Genomic DNA, 17,023 nt, shown 5'->3' on the forward strand with positions numbered 1-17,023 from the left:
CAATTTCGACATATGTTATAACTGATTATTAATGATTTTTAAGGCATTTACAACCTTATTAGTAACCATTAATAAACTTTGTAAACCATTTATAAACCCTTTATAAAGGTAGTCTCTTTTTAAAGTGGTACCCATGTTTCCGACATTACTGATGTGACCACACATAGTTGACAGCAGGTGCATCTGCTGTACCCTTACAGAAAATCCCTCTGTGTACATCAGCATAGCTTAGTAAGTCTGTAGGTTTTAGTCTAGTCTAAACTATTAATAAGATTTTGAGAGTCCACAGTTTAAATCTTTTCTGTTCAGTGGTCCTATGGTGGTCCCTTTCATAGTGATCCATTAATGAATGGGTATAGAGTAGAACTGCAACGATTAGTCGACGTAATCAACAACATCGACTATAAAAAATTGTCAAAACCTAATTTAATTGTCGACACGTCGTTAATGTGTGATGGAGCGCGAGAGTGAAGAAAAAAAAGGGGCGAGCGAGGAAGACGCGTGCACACACATTGAGAAATAAAGCATCCTGATTGACCTCACCTTATGCTTATTCAGCCAGTGAGGTTTCAGTGTGGGCGGGACTTGCAGCGCGAGAGAAAAACGGTGGTTTCGTGAACACAAACAAATTACATCTGAACTGCAATACTCTAGTCTGGATATGGTTAAATATAAACTGCACAGTTTAAACACTGACTTCTATATTAATTGTGGTGGGGTTAAGCTACTGCAGAAAGCTTGATAAGGTGGGTTTTAACAGGATTAACTCCTTCATTAACATTACTAACGCTAGATTAGTAGCTGGCTAAGTGTTAGGAAACTACTGTATTCTGTACACTATATTAAAATTGTTATAGTAACTATATTATATACAGCTCTGGAAAAAAATTAAGAGACCGTGATTAGTTTCTTTGATTTGTTCTTTGAATATCTTTGGGATATAATCAAGAGGAAGATGGATGATCACAAGCCATCAAACCAAACTGAACTGTTCAAATGTTTGCAGCAGGAGTAAAGGCATAAAGTTATCCAAAATGTACTGCACAAATGGTCTTAGGCCCTAAATGTTTAACAGTGAATGTGCACCAAAAAAGGATGCATTGAATGAGGAGCCTCACCACTGGAAAGTGCAAACAGAGAGCATGGCAAAAAATAATCGTGACTAATCGACTAATGGAAAAAATTATTGGCAGATTAGTCGACTGCTAAAATAGTTGTTAGTTGCAGCTAGGCATATCTTCCAATTGTGTACCAGGTTCTGTATGCACTACAGTTTTGGGTTTTTTTTACAGATTTTTTTTTTTTGCATTTTTTTGTTCAGGGGAAAAGATCATATCATTTTTAAAGAACACTGGCACTTATTCAAAAGCTTTCTTTTGCAAGACAAGCCTTATTGGGAAAGATTTTTACTTAATAGCATATTAAATTGTACTTGTTTGCTCTTTTGTCACTTTTATCAAAAATGGCACTATTTTATTTATTTCTATTTGTTTTTTGAGGGCCTGTTCATTTATTTACTTTTTAAGTTTGAGGGTGCATTGTGTCAGTAGCTAAACTATGTTGGAGAAAGCTTTCTAAAAGTTACTAGATATTCTCAGATGTTCACATTTTTTTTGCTTGTTTCTGGTTGCACTTTAACCACAAAGGGGAAATTTAGGTAAAAACTAAATAATTAAAAACTTTTTAACCAGTTCTTTGTCATCTGTAGTTTTAGTATGGGGAAAAAATTGATTAAAATCAAAAATCGGATTAAAAAAAAAAGATTTTTTTTTTTTGCCCATATGGCCCAGCTCTAGTTGCAGCCCTAGTATAGAGTACGGCTGACAAACAGCAATAGATATGCAGCAATATGTAGAAAAGTAATGTAATGAAAAGTGTGTAACTGTAATGCTGCAGTGTGCGCTTATGTGGGAGGTAGGTGTACTTCCTAATATTCCCAATCATGTAGGAACAAGGTATGTTGTTCTAATAAGCTGCCAGTGCGTTTGTATAATGATATTTGAGAGTGTAAGAGAAAGTACACTCTGTCTCTTAGTTATAGGATCCAGTGTGACGCGTTTCCCACCGAGCCGAGCCGGGCCGCACGGGAGAACAGGCCCAGGCCGGTATCTCTCCTGCACTGAGCTGTAGCGGGGAGATAGTGCTGGAAGCTGCACTATGACTCAGCTGCCTCAAACTGCCCTGTTCTCTTCCTGAGAACTGAATCTTTCTGCCCCTCCTACACAGGCCATCCCGGAGATCCCGGCGTTATCATGCTCCAACAGCCAAGAAATCTGTTGGGAAATAACGACAGTGATTTAAGAAAGAGCCGAAAGTATGTCCTTGGCCCAAACTCAGCTTCGTGTTTTTGAAGTGTTTACAGAGAGGAAAGCCCAGATGTCCAGCTCTTTCTGGAAAGAGTCTTCACACCCCTGTCTATCAAGTCTGCACTGGAATTCCGAGATAATACAGTGATCCTTTAAAAAAGTCCCCTTTAATATCACTGCTTTAGCTGCTTTAGTAACTTCAACTTAAAAACAGTTCTTTTCTTCACACTTCTTCACCTCATCACTGCACCTCAGCTAAAGTCTGTCTCACATCTCTCAGCTGCTGCAAGAGACAAAACAAAGAGACGCACAAAAACAAAATGTTACAGAGGCTTCTATCAGGTGAAGCCAAACCAGCTGATAAGCTATCAGTTCCTCCTATCAGCTTCACAGCTGCAGAGTGCGTCAGGCCCCGCCCTCCTTCCTCTCCGCCCATCGCAAAATATTTAACAAAAAAAAAAATCTATTTAGAACTTGATGGAATAAACAGTAACAGTCTCTCAAAAGCAAAAATGGCCAGAGATTTAACAGTCTGAAAAAAAGCGAGAAAAAATGTCCAACATAAAATGCAGAAATGTAGAGATTTAGAGAATCTTATTTGATGGCTAGCCTTGTGAAATCGGGCTCTAATGCCTAACAGTTTACCCTGCTTTATGATCAGGCCCTGGCTGCGTCCAGAAACCCCCAAAGTGTCTCCTTTTTCCTACCGATCCTCCTCCTCTCCTCCGTGACCCGGAAACTGATTTCGTGACGCCATCTTGCCGCCTGTCCGAATACCGTAGGAGACAAAAGAAGCCGCTTAAAATCCTCCTGTAGGAGGCTTCCAACGGAGGGTACATCAGTGTATCCTACTCCGGAAGACTTTTAACGATTTTCCAATGACATCACTGCATTCACGCCCACAGAGCACGCGAAAATGGAGAAGGCAACGCACAAATATACGTCATAAACATATTGATTAACTAGGTTCCTTATCTAATTATACAGCCAGTAAAGCACTAATATATTTTTTTGTTTAGTTTAGTAAAACTATATTAATGATCCCGTATTTGTAACATGATGCCTGGCCAAAATGCCTGGGAGTAAGCAGGATTTTATTGGAATATCTGAATATCTAGCTGTGTGTGATAGTAATGTTCCATTGATGCTGTTTAATCAAATATCTTTTCACTTCAACATGTGTGCAAAATATAATATGTATTATTATATTTATTATTTATTAAGATTTGTTATTTGTTTTATTACATTCAATGAAATCATATTTTACTATTAAAATAATTAAATATTTACATATGCAACCTTCATCAATGGCTAATCAGGCTGCACTTTGAAGCTTGATCTCTAGAATTTGGAATTGTGTTTATTGATCTCTCGTTTTTATTTTTGTATGTGGAGCTTTATCCAGAAGCTGTGATTGGCTGGGCAGTATCCGGCATGTGCACCTTCTTCCGGGTAGGAGAGGAGGAGTAGGAAAGTAGGAGTAGGAGAGGAGGAGTAGCAAAATTTCTGGACGCAGCCCCTGTGTGTGTGCGTGCATCGCCATTGACTGGTCTAGGTGGCGTCTAAACTTTGGAACGTGCAGGCCTGGAAGCAGCTACACGCCATCACCTTAGCTGTTTAATTCTACTTTTATATTTTAATATCTGCATAGTGATATCGGAGCCGCTGCTGTTCTGTAGGGTTTGTTTTGAGTTGTTTTGCTTTCGTTTGTTTGTGTTTCTTTTTATTTATTTGTTTATTGATGGTTTTTGATTTAGAATTTGTGGTTCTTTTGACATTTTCTATTTTTGTTTTTGATTTATTTTTGGTTTATTTTGTTACATTTTGGTGATCATTTGATACTACTTCATGCTGTTCATTTTCCTTTTTTCATTTGGTTGCATAGTTAATGTGATTTTCTTTTGAATATTTTTAAGAAGTCGGTCTTTTGCGGGTAATTTTGGCTGTGGGGCATCCTCGTGATTTTAGTGGCCTGAGAATTATAAATTCTAATTGTCTCTCTTTGTTTTCATAGGACACCTGAGTGCTTGTGCTACACTTCCGGTGGTGGGGTGCTCCAGTGGATGCTCCCTTCCTGTCTGTTCACTCGTGGTTTGGCACCTTAATTGCTGTGGTGTGAGTTCACGTGCACTGCACTTTTGTGTGTGTCTGTGTGTGTGTGTGAGACCTACAGCCAGTAGCCCAGCTTTTGGAGCTCCTGTGTAATTTTCTTCTTTCATGTTTTTGTTGATTTTACTCAATATTAATAAATTAGTGTTTTTAATGAATGTTTAATTAATAAATCTTCCTGACTTAAGTTCACGTCTCTGTATGTTATTCAGACTTACAGTTGTGGTCAAAAGTTTACATACACTTGTAAAAAAACATAATGTTATGGCTGTCTTGAGTTTTCAATAAGTTCTACAACTCTTATTTTTCTGTGATAGAGTGATCGGAACACATACATGTTTGTCACAAAAAACAGTCATAAAATTTGGTTCTTTCATAAATTTATTATGGGTCTGCTGAAAATGTCACTAAATCTGCTGGGTCAAAAATATACATACAGCAACATTAGTATTTGGTTACATGTCCCTTGGCCATTTTCACGGCAACTAGGCGCTTTTGGTAGCCATCCACAAGCTCCTGGCAAGCTTCAGGTCGAATGTTTGACCACTCTTCTTGACAGAATTGGTGCAGTTCAGCTAAATGTGATGGTTTTCTTGCATGAACCCGTTTCTTTAGCATTGTCCACATGTTCTCAATGGGGTTTAAGTCAGGACTTTGGGAAGGCCATTCTAAAACCTTAATTCTAGCCTGGTTTAGCCATTCCTTTACCACTTTTGATGTGTGTTTTGGGTCATTGTCTTGTTGGAACACCCAACTGCGCCCAAGACCCAACCTTCGGGCTGATGGTTTTAAGTTTTCCTGCAGAATTTGGAGGTAATCCTCCTTCTTCATTATCCCATTTACTTTCTGCAAAGAACCAGTTCCACTGGCAGCAAAACATCCCCAGAGCATAATACTACCACCACCATGCTTGACAGTAGGCATGGTGTTCCTGGGATTAAAGACCTCACCTTTTCTCCTCCAAACATATTGCTGGGTGTTGTGGCCAAACAGCTAAATTTTTGTTTCGTCTGACCAGAGAACTTTCCTCCAGAAGGTTTTATCTTTGTCCATGTGATCAGCAGCAAACTTCAGCCGAGTCTTAAGGTGCCTTTTCTGGAGCAAGGGCTTCTTTCTTGCACGGCAGCCTCTCAGTCCATGGCGATGTAAAACACGCTTGACTGTGGAGACTGACACCTGTGTTCCATCAGCTTCCAAATCCTTGCAGACCTGCTTCTTGGTGATTCTTGGTTGACTCTTGACCATCCTGACCAATCTCCTCTCGGCAGCATGTGATAGCTTGCGTTTTCTTCCTGATCGTGGCAGTGACACAACTGTTCCATGCACTTTATACTTGCGTATAATTGTCTGCACAGTTGCTCTTGGGACCTGTAGCTTCTTTGAAATGGCTCCAAGTGACTTCCCTGACTTGTTCAAGTCAATAATTCGCTTTTTCAGATCCACACTGAGTTCCTTTGACTTTCCCATTGTAGCTTTTGTAGCTGAGTCTAATCACTGGGTCAAATGAGCCCTATTTAAATGGGCTCATGAGAAGTCAACAGCTGTAGTCAATCAGAATCACTTACAAGAAGTGAAGAGGCCATGACATGAAGCTAATTTGATTGACACAACTCGCTACATCACCAAAATTGACAAATTTTGTTGCTGTATGTATATTTTTGACCCAGCAGATTTGGTGACATTTTCAGCAGACCCATAATAAATTTATGAAAGAACCAAATTTTATGACTGTTTTTTGTGACAAACATGTATGTGTTCCGATCACTCTATCACAGAAAAATAAGAGTTGTAGAACTTATTGAAAACTCAAGACAGCCATAACATTATGTTTTTTTACAAGTGTATGTAAACTTTTGACCACAACTGTACCTGTGTAAGTGCCTTCTTTTATAGTTTATTATTCTAAGGTATTTCCTGGGGTGAAACCCCCCAGGTGGCGTAGTCAGGTTATTACCATACCACAGGTCACAAATAGTAATAATCCAGGGTTACATGTTTCTGTTGCCCACTTTGCTCCATCATCCTGTTTACAGCTGGTTGTTTAAATGATACGGATTAGATAGCTAAATAAGGGCAAAAACTTAATCCCCTATTAGCACAGGATCATTCCACACACTGACAGCAGGTGAACAGTGCTAGGGAGCTGCACGTTCCACGGCATTGACGGACTTGGCTTAGCCTGGTAGTATATTAATGAATCGTGCTAACGGGGAATTAAGTTTTGGACTGCACAGGATTTTGATTGTATTTGTAATTGACAAAACATTCAATTACTACGCTTGATCCCTGCCGACCCTTAGAGAATGGATTCCCTAAAGGACCATTTCTCCATAGCTATCCCACTTTTCTGGTAGGCTATCCAAATTAGCACTAGCTAGCTGTTTAACTAACTAACCAACGAATATTGGTTACATAAACAAAAAAACATTTTTTTTTTTTTTAAAGATAGTTTAAGATCACTCACAAAACCTGAAAGTATCAGCCAATAGCATTCGCTGATGGAGATGACCCGCCCACAATCTGTCACAACCATGCCTATCTACACTCAAGTGCAAAAACTTCAAAGCAAAATATACTTGAAAAGGAGAAAAATGAAACGAAATATGAATACGATTTCTTATTTTGTGCTCGCAAGTGTTACAATTGCGCTTGTGAGAAGGAAATTTACACACGCAAAATGTTAAAACTCGCAGGTAAATTTTTTAGCCAGGTGTTTTAGAAAGTAGAAATCAATAAAAGTAAAAATCAATGCGTGGGCTCAGGAGCACTTCCAGACATCACTGTCTGTGAAATCGGTGCAATCCAAAAATTCTTAAGTAAAAGGTGTATCATGCAAAGGAGAAGCCACATGTCAGCAAATTGCAGAAATGCAGCCATCTTCTCAGCTCCAAAGCTCATTTCAAATTTCAAATTTTTTAAAGGTTTAATTTGAACACCTCATCGTCATGTGTTTTACATTCTATTGTGAATAAATTAAGGGTCTTTAAGATTTGCAATCACAAATCATTCTGAATTAATGTATATTTGTTTGCATTGTACAGTGTCCCAACTTTTTGGAATTTAAGGTTATAGAAGTAAGGCTTTCTGTAAATAAATGTGCTGTAAATAGATTTTCTGAGACAAAGCCAAAATGACATTTTTACAAGTTATGTTCACTTCCTATTGAAATGTGGCCTGCCAGTGGCATTTTTTCCACTCATCCTTGTCTGCACAAGCCCCTGTCAGGAGCATTCTTTTTTTTAATTGATGGTGGTACACACTTCCTCGTGCCAAGGAAGGCCACACAGCGTTTTCTAGACTAGTCATTTCTGAAGTGCAAGGCCAAGAGACAAGGTCGCATTCCTCTGTCCCAAGTCTAAATACAACATCACGGGCATGCAGCTGACTGGAGCCGGCAGCAGTGGCTCTTACTCAAGACATGGACATTTGTGTTGCGCCAAAAAAAACAAAACAAAAAAAAAAATGTAAAAATGAAAATAGATCTTCATTCGTGCCTTTGTGTTTTAAAGTGGTATAGATTAGCCTAGATTTGCAGGCATCAAATTAATCAGCTAGTTTTTTTTAGAAACTTTCAGTATTTTAGGATAATTGGGCCAAAATTGAGGACAATTTGTCCCTATTTACAATTACGCTGTGTCCCAATTTTAGGCTGTCCCACAGTTATTATAGTGTCTTCCTAAATGTTCTGTGGTGTGTGGTGTGAATAATCCAATCTAATCATTTTAAAATGCAGTATTTCTTACACTTACACAACTTACTGTTTTTTATTACATTGCAGATTACAACAACCCAAATTATTTCCTGTTTTGTCTGGTCAACTTCCTTTTATTCATTATTATACATCCAGAAATGCAAACCTTTCCAAAAAAAAAAACACTTTGTGACGTTGCCATTCCTTCTCACAGCACTTTAAAAATATGTTTTAGCACCAAGTAATTTAGTTCCAAGTAATGAAGTGTCTTATGTGTAGGCCTGTCACGATAAGAATTTTTCACGGACGATATATTTTCCCAGAAATGATTGCGATACACAATATTTTTGTAATATTAGGACTTTTAAAGGCTACTGACATAATGATAACAGAATAGCATAAACAAGCAATTATACACAGCAAAGACAGCAAAAATTAAAATAATCATTTTTTATAATTAGTTTGAGATTTATATACTCATTTCTTCACCTACTTCAGTCCACACTGTGTGTATGTTGTGGAGTCACAGTTATTGAAACATACATGGCTAAAATACTTTTCACTGTTATATATGTGAACAAACATACAAATAAACACAATAGACGATATCACGATGATCAACATTTATTGAGGTCATGTTCATTTGCTGTACGATAAATCGATATTGCAGTTATTGTGACAGGCCTACTTATGTGTTTTAGATGTGCAATAATATGCAGTGGTGGGTGTTGTTGCATTTTACTTTTTAAAAATTCTGAACACATGCTTTATTGGGTACAGGGACACACCTTTCTAATGTGTGCAGCATATGTTTTTTCAGTGTCTTGTTAAAAAAGGTAAAGTTTTCCCTGGAAAAGATGTCTTGTCTTCGAGGCAGCATATGTTGCTCTAAGTTGCTGCATTAATGCTTAAATCACATAAGCAATCCCCGTACCATAACAGACCCTGGCTTTTGGAATTGTTACTGATAACAGTCTGAATGGTCCTTTTTTATCTTTGGTCATCCATTTCTTTTTTTTTTTTTATAATTTTATTTCTATTTTTTTCCATTTTCTCCCCAATTTACACGGCCAATTACCCAACCCACTCATTAGGACTCCCCCTATCACTAGGAAAGCCCCAACACACCAGAAGGGTGAAGACTAACACATGCCTCCTCCGATACATGTGAAGTCAGCTGAGCAGCCAGTGCGCTTGGAGGAAAGAGCAGCGACTCGGTTCTGGTACACCAGCTCACAGACACCCTGTGCTACAGACATCACCCTAGGAGTGACTTGGGGGGAGAGCACCATCTACCCACCCGGAGGGAGCAGGGCCAATTTTGCTCTCTCTGAGCGCCTGCAGCTGATGGCAAAGCTGCATGAGCGGGGGTTCGAACCTGCGACCTCCTGCTCTTAGTGGCAGTGGGCTCTAAAATAATATCACGATATTTCAGGGTATTTTTGAGATAACGATATACTTGGCGATATAGGAAAACAAAAAGAAAAAAAATGATTAATTTCAGGAACATAGTAGTATAACAAGAGTATAACAGCATAATGTGGCAAAATAAATAATATAGCATAAAATAATATAATGCAGCAAAAAATATTGCAGAATATTTAGTGCGTGCATATAAACTGCAAACTAAAACAATTATACAAGAAATACACTTAAAGCTTCACAGTAAATAATAGACTACTGTTAAGACAGAACATCTCTATTATCACGATATGGATATTTAATATCACGATATTTCTGTGTCACAATATATTGTATACGATATAATATTGCCCACCCCTACTGATTTAGGTTTTTTTACAGTGCAACTGTGGGCTCAGTCAAATCATATATATTACACATTAAACATCTTGTACATCTTGTCATATGAAATGGTTCTCATATAAAAAACTGAGTTAACATCGCATGTCAAAGCCATTAACCGGTAAAAGCTGAGAAAGAATGTCTGTGGCTGTGTTCCAAACCACACGCTCCTATACTTTGTATACTACGCTGATTAAGACACGTCTTATTGTGGTAAAGTGGTGTTGGGAATACAGCCTGTGCTCTACAGTCATATACAGTAGCTCATGACAAAATGTGCAAAATGTTTTTTTAAAGGGACAGCTGGTCTGCACTCTGAAAGCTGGTGGTGCTTTATTTAGGCTGAATTTTAGAGGATTTTTTGGAGAACAGTTAAAAACAACCGTCATCATGTTTAGTGTCATTGTGTGTGGGGTGCTTTAAGCATTTCACTATGAAAGAACACAGCTCTACTTATGTTTACATTTTTTTATAATTTAATTAGACAGATTAATGCGATTATTGATCTGGTTCAATGAAATATGTTGCTTTGAATTAGTTCTAGTCTTGTGCATATTGGAGAGCTTTAAAATACAGCTAATCTCAGTTTTTAAGATATTCTGGTTAAATACGGTATAATGACATGAGCAGCTGAATTATTTATATTGTTTTTCACACTATAATGCGCACCATATTATTATATTATATATATATATTATTATTATTATTATTATAAACGTCTATTTTCTAGTCTGTTTTCAAGGCACATTTATGTGACACTAGTAAAGAATCGGTGTGTAGCCATGCTTTTCTACTAATTCAGCAGGTCTTGCCGCTAGTGGCGTGACATGTAAAGCTAAGCTAAGTAAACAAAACTGTAATTCTTTAAAAAAAAAAAAAACAAGCACTGGATGTTAATCTACACAGATTTCTCTCTATTTGGGTGAGTAAAGCACTTCTGTTTATTTACAGTAAGCTTAGATTTCCAGATTTCCACTAAGGCTGGGTGCAGCAGCATTAGCATTAGCGGCTAATGCCACCCGCAGCGCTACACTGAGCAACCCTGAGTGTTCTGGTAAACCCGGGCAATATATATATATATATATATATAGTTTGTTCCATGTAGCTTGTTTTTACATGGTAAACATGCAGGCTACCCTCTGATAATACTCACTTCTGAACAGCAAAAAAAGCTTGTGGTTAGCGCAGTTAGCGGGTAATGATAATGCTGCTCCAGCAGCGCTAGCCATGGTTAGCAGCAGGCTACAGGTTGATTATACTCACCTCTGAACAGCAAAAGAGCTAGCAACTAGCACGGTTAGCGGCCAATGCTAATACTTTTGAAGAACTAAACTGAAACTCCTGTATGATAGCTTTCCTGCTCTTTACAACCTGACTGGTAAACTGTATACATAGTGTGCACTGGGTTATAAGGCTCACTGACTATTTTGGGGGAAATTAAAGGGTTAAAATCTTTGGAGTTAATGAGTTAATTAGGATTATATATTCGGTATTAACTTATACCATGATTAGGGTGTATTATTGGTTATTAGTTAAGGAAACAAGCTATGTTTAAGCACTGGCAGCTCTTCTCAGCAGAGCTTCAGCCATTAATTTCATGAACTGGTTTGTCATGAAGGTATGTCATGATAATCTGTGTGCATTATAGCCTTTAAATCTGCTAACTGCTGTTCCCCCAGTCCCATTTCCACTCTCAGTGTTGCCAGGTATAAACAACAGCACGCTACTAATGGTGTTTTCACACCTGTAGTTCGTTTCTCTGGTCCGAATCAGTTAATGAGTTCGTTTACTTGGAGCGTTTTCTCGCTCTGTTCGGTCTGGTTTCACATAGGCATAAATGAAAACGCACCAAAATGCGCATCAATAAACCACGCGAGCAGCCTGTGTCCTCTGATTGGTCAGAGCTGTCTGACACGGGAGTACGTTAAATATAAATATACGAAAAAAGCAAACACAGCGAGAAGATTTAGTGTTCCAGCGCAAATATCTGTGCTTTAACACTGAACGCTGAAACGCTGCACTTTCAAACACAGTGTTTCTACGTGCAGCGCAGAGTTACCGGACCGAGTCCACCTCCTCTAGCTGGTCTCGGTCCGGTTCTTTTGATCCGCACCCGAGTGCGATTACTGTTTTTACACCTGCTCAATCGAACCGCACTAAAGTTACAAACGGACCAGAGTTCGTTTTAACCGGACCAAATAGTGCTGGTGTGAAAACGCCCTAAATTGCTGCAGCCATGGGAACGGGCAAGTTGGCTATTTTTCATCTGAACAGGTAATCACTGAGCTTCAGTAAGGTTGCTAACCATATCTGGGTAATTTACCACCGCCACTGGTGTAGTAGAGATGACATTTTGGACACTGAAACATATATAAACATATACGAGAGGGAGAGTGAGACCAGGTGTGCTCTAAAACTCTTGGCTATGGATGGAAGTAGCATCACTGGAGATTTAAACTGCAATGTCCAGTAATTACATAAGTTGGACAACCTTGGTCTCAAGAGCAGGGATGTCTGATCTTATCTAAAGAACCAGTGTGACTGCAGGCTTTCACTTTAAACAACCAGCCAAACAACCTATGTTTTTTAGAAGCGTAGTCCATAACCAAGAAAAGCAGCAAGATTATAGCTGTATCTGAAACTGGAAGCAGCTCGCTGACTTGATTTCTTGCTCACCGCTCTATTTTAAAAGGCAGTAAGGTGATGAAGGTCTTTGCAACCAAGTCACAAAGCCAACAATACATCCTGACCTGGTCAGAGTATTTACAGCTCACTGCTAGACCGGAGGGCTTTGCGGTGTGTTGATGATGTGTTACCCTTTTCACCCAGTTAATAGAAAGCTAGATTACTAAACTTGATTCACAAATGACTGAGTACCTTTCTTTCTCAGAATCTAATTCTGCAGCAATTCTTACATTTCAGATAGAGTCGTGTCCTGTGTTCTCAGTTTATCTTTCGAGTATATGGCAGACAGGTTGTGTGCATTTCTCAAAACAGTTTCACCCCTGAATAGCATAAGATTCTGAATATTTTATGCCTCATTCTTAGAAACAAAAATTAAGGGGTTTTTAGAACCAGTCAGAATCCCGTTCCCCTTCGCAGACACCTGTGCGCTGTGGCAAAATGAGTGTAAAAAAATCTTTAGAAACTTCTTACAGTAAATAAATTATTTCTTAGTTTAAGCATTTTTTTGTCCATACTGCTGCAAGATGCACCTGCATGCAATGGGGAGTTTTATTTTATCGCAACACCAATTTTCTTTTTTCCTCTGGTCTGTTAAAAAGACTGCCTCAATTTCCTATATTTTGTCTGAAAATCCAGAAAAGTTCAGTTAAGTGAGAGCACCATAATTTTATTTTTATCGAAGATTAAGGTCAAGGTGAAACAATCTGACAACATTTAATATGAATTAATACTGCTGAAGAAGCGTTAGCGTTAAGTGCGCTAATGTTTTAATGTTTTGTCGTTCAGAGGTGAGTATTATCGACCTGTAGCCTGCTGCTAACTCTGGCTAGCACTGCTGGAGCAGCATTAGCATTACCCGCTAACTGCGCTAAGAGCCATCTCTTTCGCGTTCAGCGGTGAGTATATAGCGCCGTAAACACGCAGGCTTCACACCGATAGATGTCACCTCTAAATGCCGAAAAACTATGCTTATCGTGGTTAGCAGGTAATGCTAATACTGCTCCAGCAGTGCTAGCCGGGGTTAGTAGCAAGTTACAGGCCAAGTATACTCACCTCTGATCGGCGAAAGAGCTAACGGGTAATGCTCATGCTGCTCCAGCAGTGCTAGCCGAGTTAGCAGCAAGCTACAGCCCGATTATACTGACCTCTGATAGCTAAGAGCTATCTCTTTCATGTTCAGAGGTGAGTTTTATGTATGAAAATAGACCAGAAAATAGAAGTTTATTGGTAGTGCCCCTTATAATCCAGTGCGCCATATAGTGCGAAAAATAAAGTAAACCAATCCTTATCTGGGCATACAGTCATACACACACATTCGCACACATGCATATATACATACATATATATACACACACCAGGCCAATTTAGAGTATCCTATTTACCTGATCTCCGTGTTTCTGGATTGTGGGAAGAAACCAGAGTCTTCAGAGGACACCCACATAGATATGGGTAGAACATCAGAAAATCTCCACCCAGATAGGGACTTGAACCCAAGACCCCAGCGCTAGAAGGTGCATGTGCTGCCTAATTAAATAGAGACTTGATTATTTATCTATATGGTACTACACCTACTGTCTACAACTGAATTTAAATATATATGATCAAGAGAAGTGAGGGCTCAACACTGTAATGGAAACTGTGCCAAGCTACTTTACAGTTGAAAGCCGTGGCCTGCAGTCATCCGTTTATTACATTTCAACCTGCACTGTTTGGTTTGGAATGGATTAACTGTCGTTCTACAAGTATAAACATCACATTAATATCTTTATATATGTGTATTAATGCTTACCTTCTGGAGCTTGTGGGTTAATATTGACTCAGCATTAGTCAGAACTGGTAGAGATGAGTGTGAAGTGGAGATGAGCATGGGGTCAGACTCTCCCTGGCATTTGTTTTGGTTAGGTCATTGTGGGAGAGTACTTTAATGTGTTTTTTGACCTGGTTGCCATGTCCGAACGCACTGGTTTCCATAACATTAAAACAACATATTAATTCTTAGTCTGAGTCCAGTCATTCAGAAATAAGGGAAAAATAGTTTTTAGCATGCTGAGCTGCAGGTGAGATTTCACCTAGAATTGTTCCTCCTGTTCCTCCACTTCCTCCTCCAGCTGTCCTGAAGGCAGTTTTAAACAGGAGTGGCTCCTTAAAACAGCAAGCGTGAAAGCACATGAGGTCAATGGATAGCAAGCAAATATCATTATTGACCTTTAGATTTATTTAATCCTATTTTGCCGCTTGCAAATAACTATTAAAGGTTATGTACACAGCAGTTGAGCATGTCTTTTAATAAATATTTAGCACAGGTAATACAAGCTAACGTACTTTAGTAGCATAAAGAAGCTCTCCTGGATGCAATAGTGACCAGCAACATATAAATACATACTAAATTGCATTTTCTTACTTACAATTACACTTCTAATAGTGCCTTTTTGCCTTTCAAAGCAACCAAGGATGCTTACAATTACATTCCACACACAATCATTTACACTCAGCACTCCAACCAGTCAACACACACCAGTAAGAAGTGGCAGCCAATGGTGCACAGCTTACTCTTAACCGGAAACAACCGTCCACCTGGAGGACTGCATCAACCACTAAGGAATTGACCCAGTGCACATACCAGTGCAATTCCTATTTCTGTTTATTTACAGTAAGCTTAGATTTCCAGATTTCCACTAAGGCTTGAGCATTAGCAGCTAGCACTAGCTGCGGTTAGCACAATAAACACGCAGGCTACAGGCTGACAGATCTGACCTCTGAATGGCAAAAGAGCTAGTGCTTAGCATGGTTAGCGAATAATGCTACTGCTGCTCCAGTAGTGCTAGCCGGGTTTAGCAGCAGGCTACAGGCCGATAATACGCATCTCTGAACGGGGAAAGAGCTAGCACTTATTGCAATTATTGGGTGAGGCCAGTGCTGCTCCAGCAGTGCTAGCTGGGGTTAGCAGTAGGCTACAGGCTGAAAATACTCACCTCTGAACGGCTAAAGAGCTAGCAGTTTGTGGGAAATACTAATGCTGCTCCACCAGTGCTAGCTTGGGTTAGCAGCAGGGTACAGACTGATAGATCTTACCTCAGAATGGCTTGTGCCTCAGTGTAGCACTGTCAGACGCCATTAGCCGCTAACTGCGACTAGCTTTACTGAAAATCTGCAAATTTAAACTTACTGTAATGAAAAATGCTTTACTCACCCTAATAATGCGTTTTCAGGAGAGAAATCTGTGTAGATTAACATCCAGCGCTCGTTTGACTTTAAAAGAAAATGTTTTTTTGTTTTTTTATGAATGACTGTTTTGTTTACTTAACTTAGCTTAGCTTCACCTGCTGAATTAGAAGGAAAACATTGCGTCACCCTTGTTCCTTACTAGTGTTGCATAATGTGCCTTATAATCTGGGGCGCCTTATGTATGAAAATAGACCAGAAAATAGACATTCATTGATAATGTGCCTTATCGTCTGGTGCTCCATATAGTGTGCAAGAAAAATACGGTACTACATCCTGTCATCATCAGCTATAAAGGCGGAGTCTCTGTATACTTTACATGTTAACTGATTTGTAGATTGTTAGTTACGAGTTTTGTGAATTGCTTTGTCAGGTGTTGTGACAGATCCTCACTCTCTTATCAGAATCCGACTCCTCTTCACAGATGTGTGTGTCTCTGCCACAGCAGAATGAATTGTCCATTTTAGGCTACATTATTAGATATTTAGGTTAAAGCTGTGCTGAAAGGCTGCATAGTAGTTTGAGTTTGTAGCCTCTATGCTGTGCTTCAATATGTTTTAAAAATCACTCAAACAAGTGAAATAACAGATTTTAAAACTGATGTAAAAAAATGTGTAAAAAAATATTAAAGTAATATTAGCAAAAGGTATGCCCACTCTGAATAAGAGTAAAACAGTGTCAGACATAGTTGCGTTGCATGAATTCATAAAGCAGCTCTGTTTGTAGCCTGATACAAATACATGTTATAGATGTTTAAAGGAGGAAGAACCTGTAACCTAAAGAATTAGAATTAGAGCTGTTATTTCAGAGAAATTCAGAAAATACATATTAAAGATGATTTCAATAAAAAATATTTAAAAAATCAATTGAACTACACAGAGCAGACACAAATGGTGGAGTTAATAACAGACACTAAACTTCTTATATTTAATATGTTGATGACACATAATGCTTCTCTCTAACCCCACATACATAAATTACAAGACGGTTGTGCTCCGCTAATTATGAGGGGCCGGTCTTAACAAAAATGTCAGAGCTGATTTTTCGTCCCGATCCAGCCCTGCACACAGGGCAATTTACAGGCATTGAGTCATCAGATCTGCTTTTCTTCCCGGAGGAAACCCACACAGACTTGGAAATTCCACTCAAATATGGACTTGAACCCAAGACCCCAGTATACATGCTTAATGCCAAGGTTCAGAGCAGG

The 17,023-nt window shown here is 38.9% G+C and overlaps 1 long non-coding RNA gene across 1 annotated transcript in view; it reads left to right on the top strand.

Annotated features, from left to right (window-relative positions):
* LOC103038501 (uncharacterized) overlaps positions 1-4,599 on the top strand; it is a 104,560-nt gene extending 99,961 nt beyond the window's left edge. Inside the window, exon 6 of the long non-coding RNA XR_007440428.1 lies at positions 4,321-4,599. This is a non-coding gene — a long non-coding RNA (uncharacterized LOC103038501). The remainder of the gene's footprint in view (positions 1-4,320) is intronic.
* The last annotated feature ends 12,424 nt before the right edge of the window (positions 4,600-17,023 follow it).

This window comes from Astyanax mexicanus, chromosome 8 (genome assembly GCF_023375975.1).
Source record: "Astyanax mexicanus isolate ESR-SI-001 chromosome 8, AstMex3_surface, whole genome shotgun sequence".
NCBI classification, from domain to species: Eukaryota; Metazoa; Chordata; class Actinopteri; order Characiformes; family Acestrorhamphidae; genus Astyanax; species Astyanax mexicanus.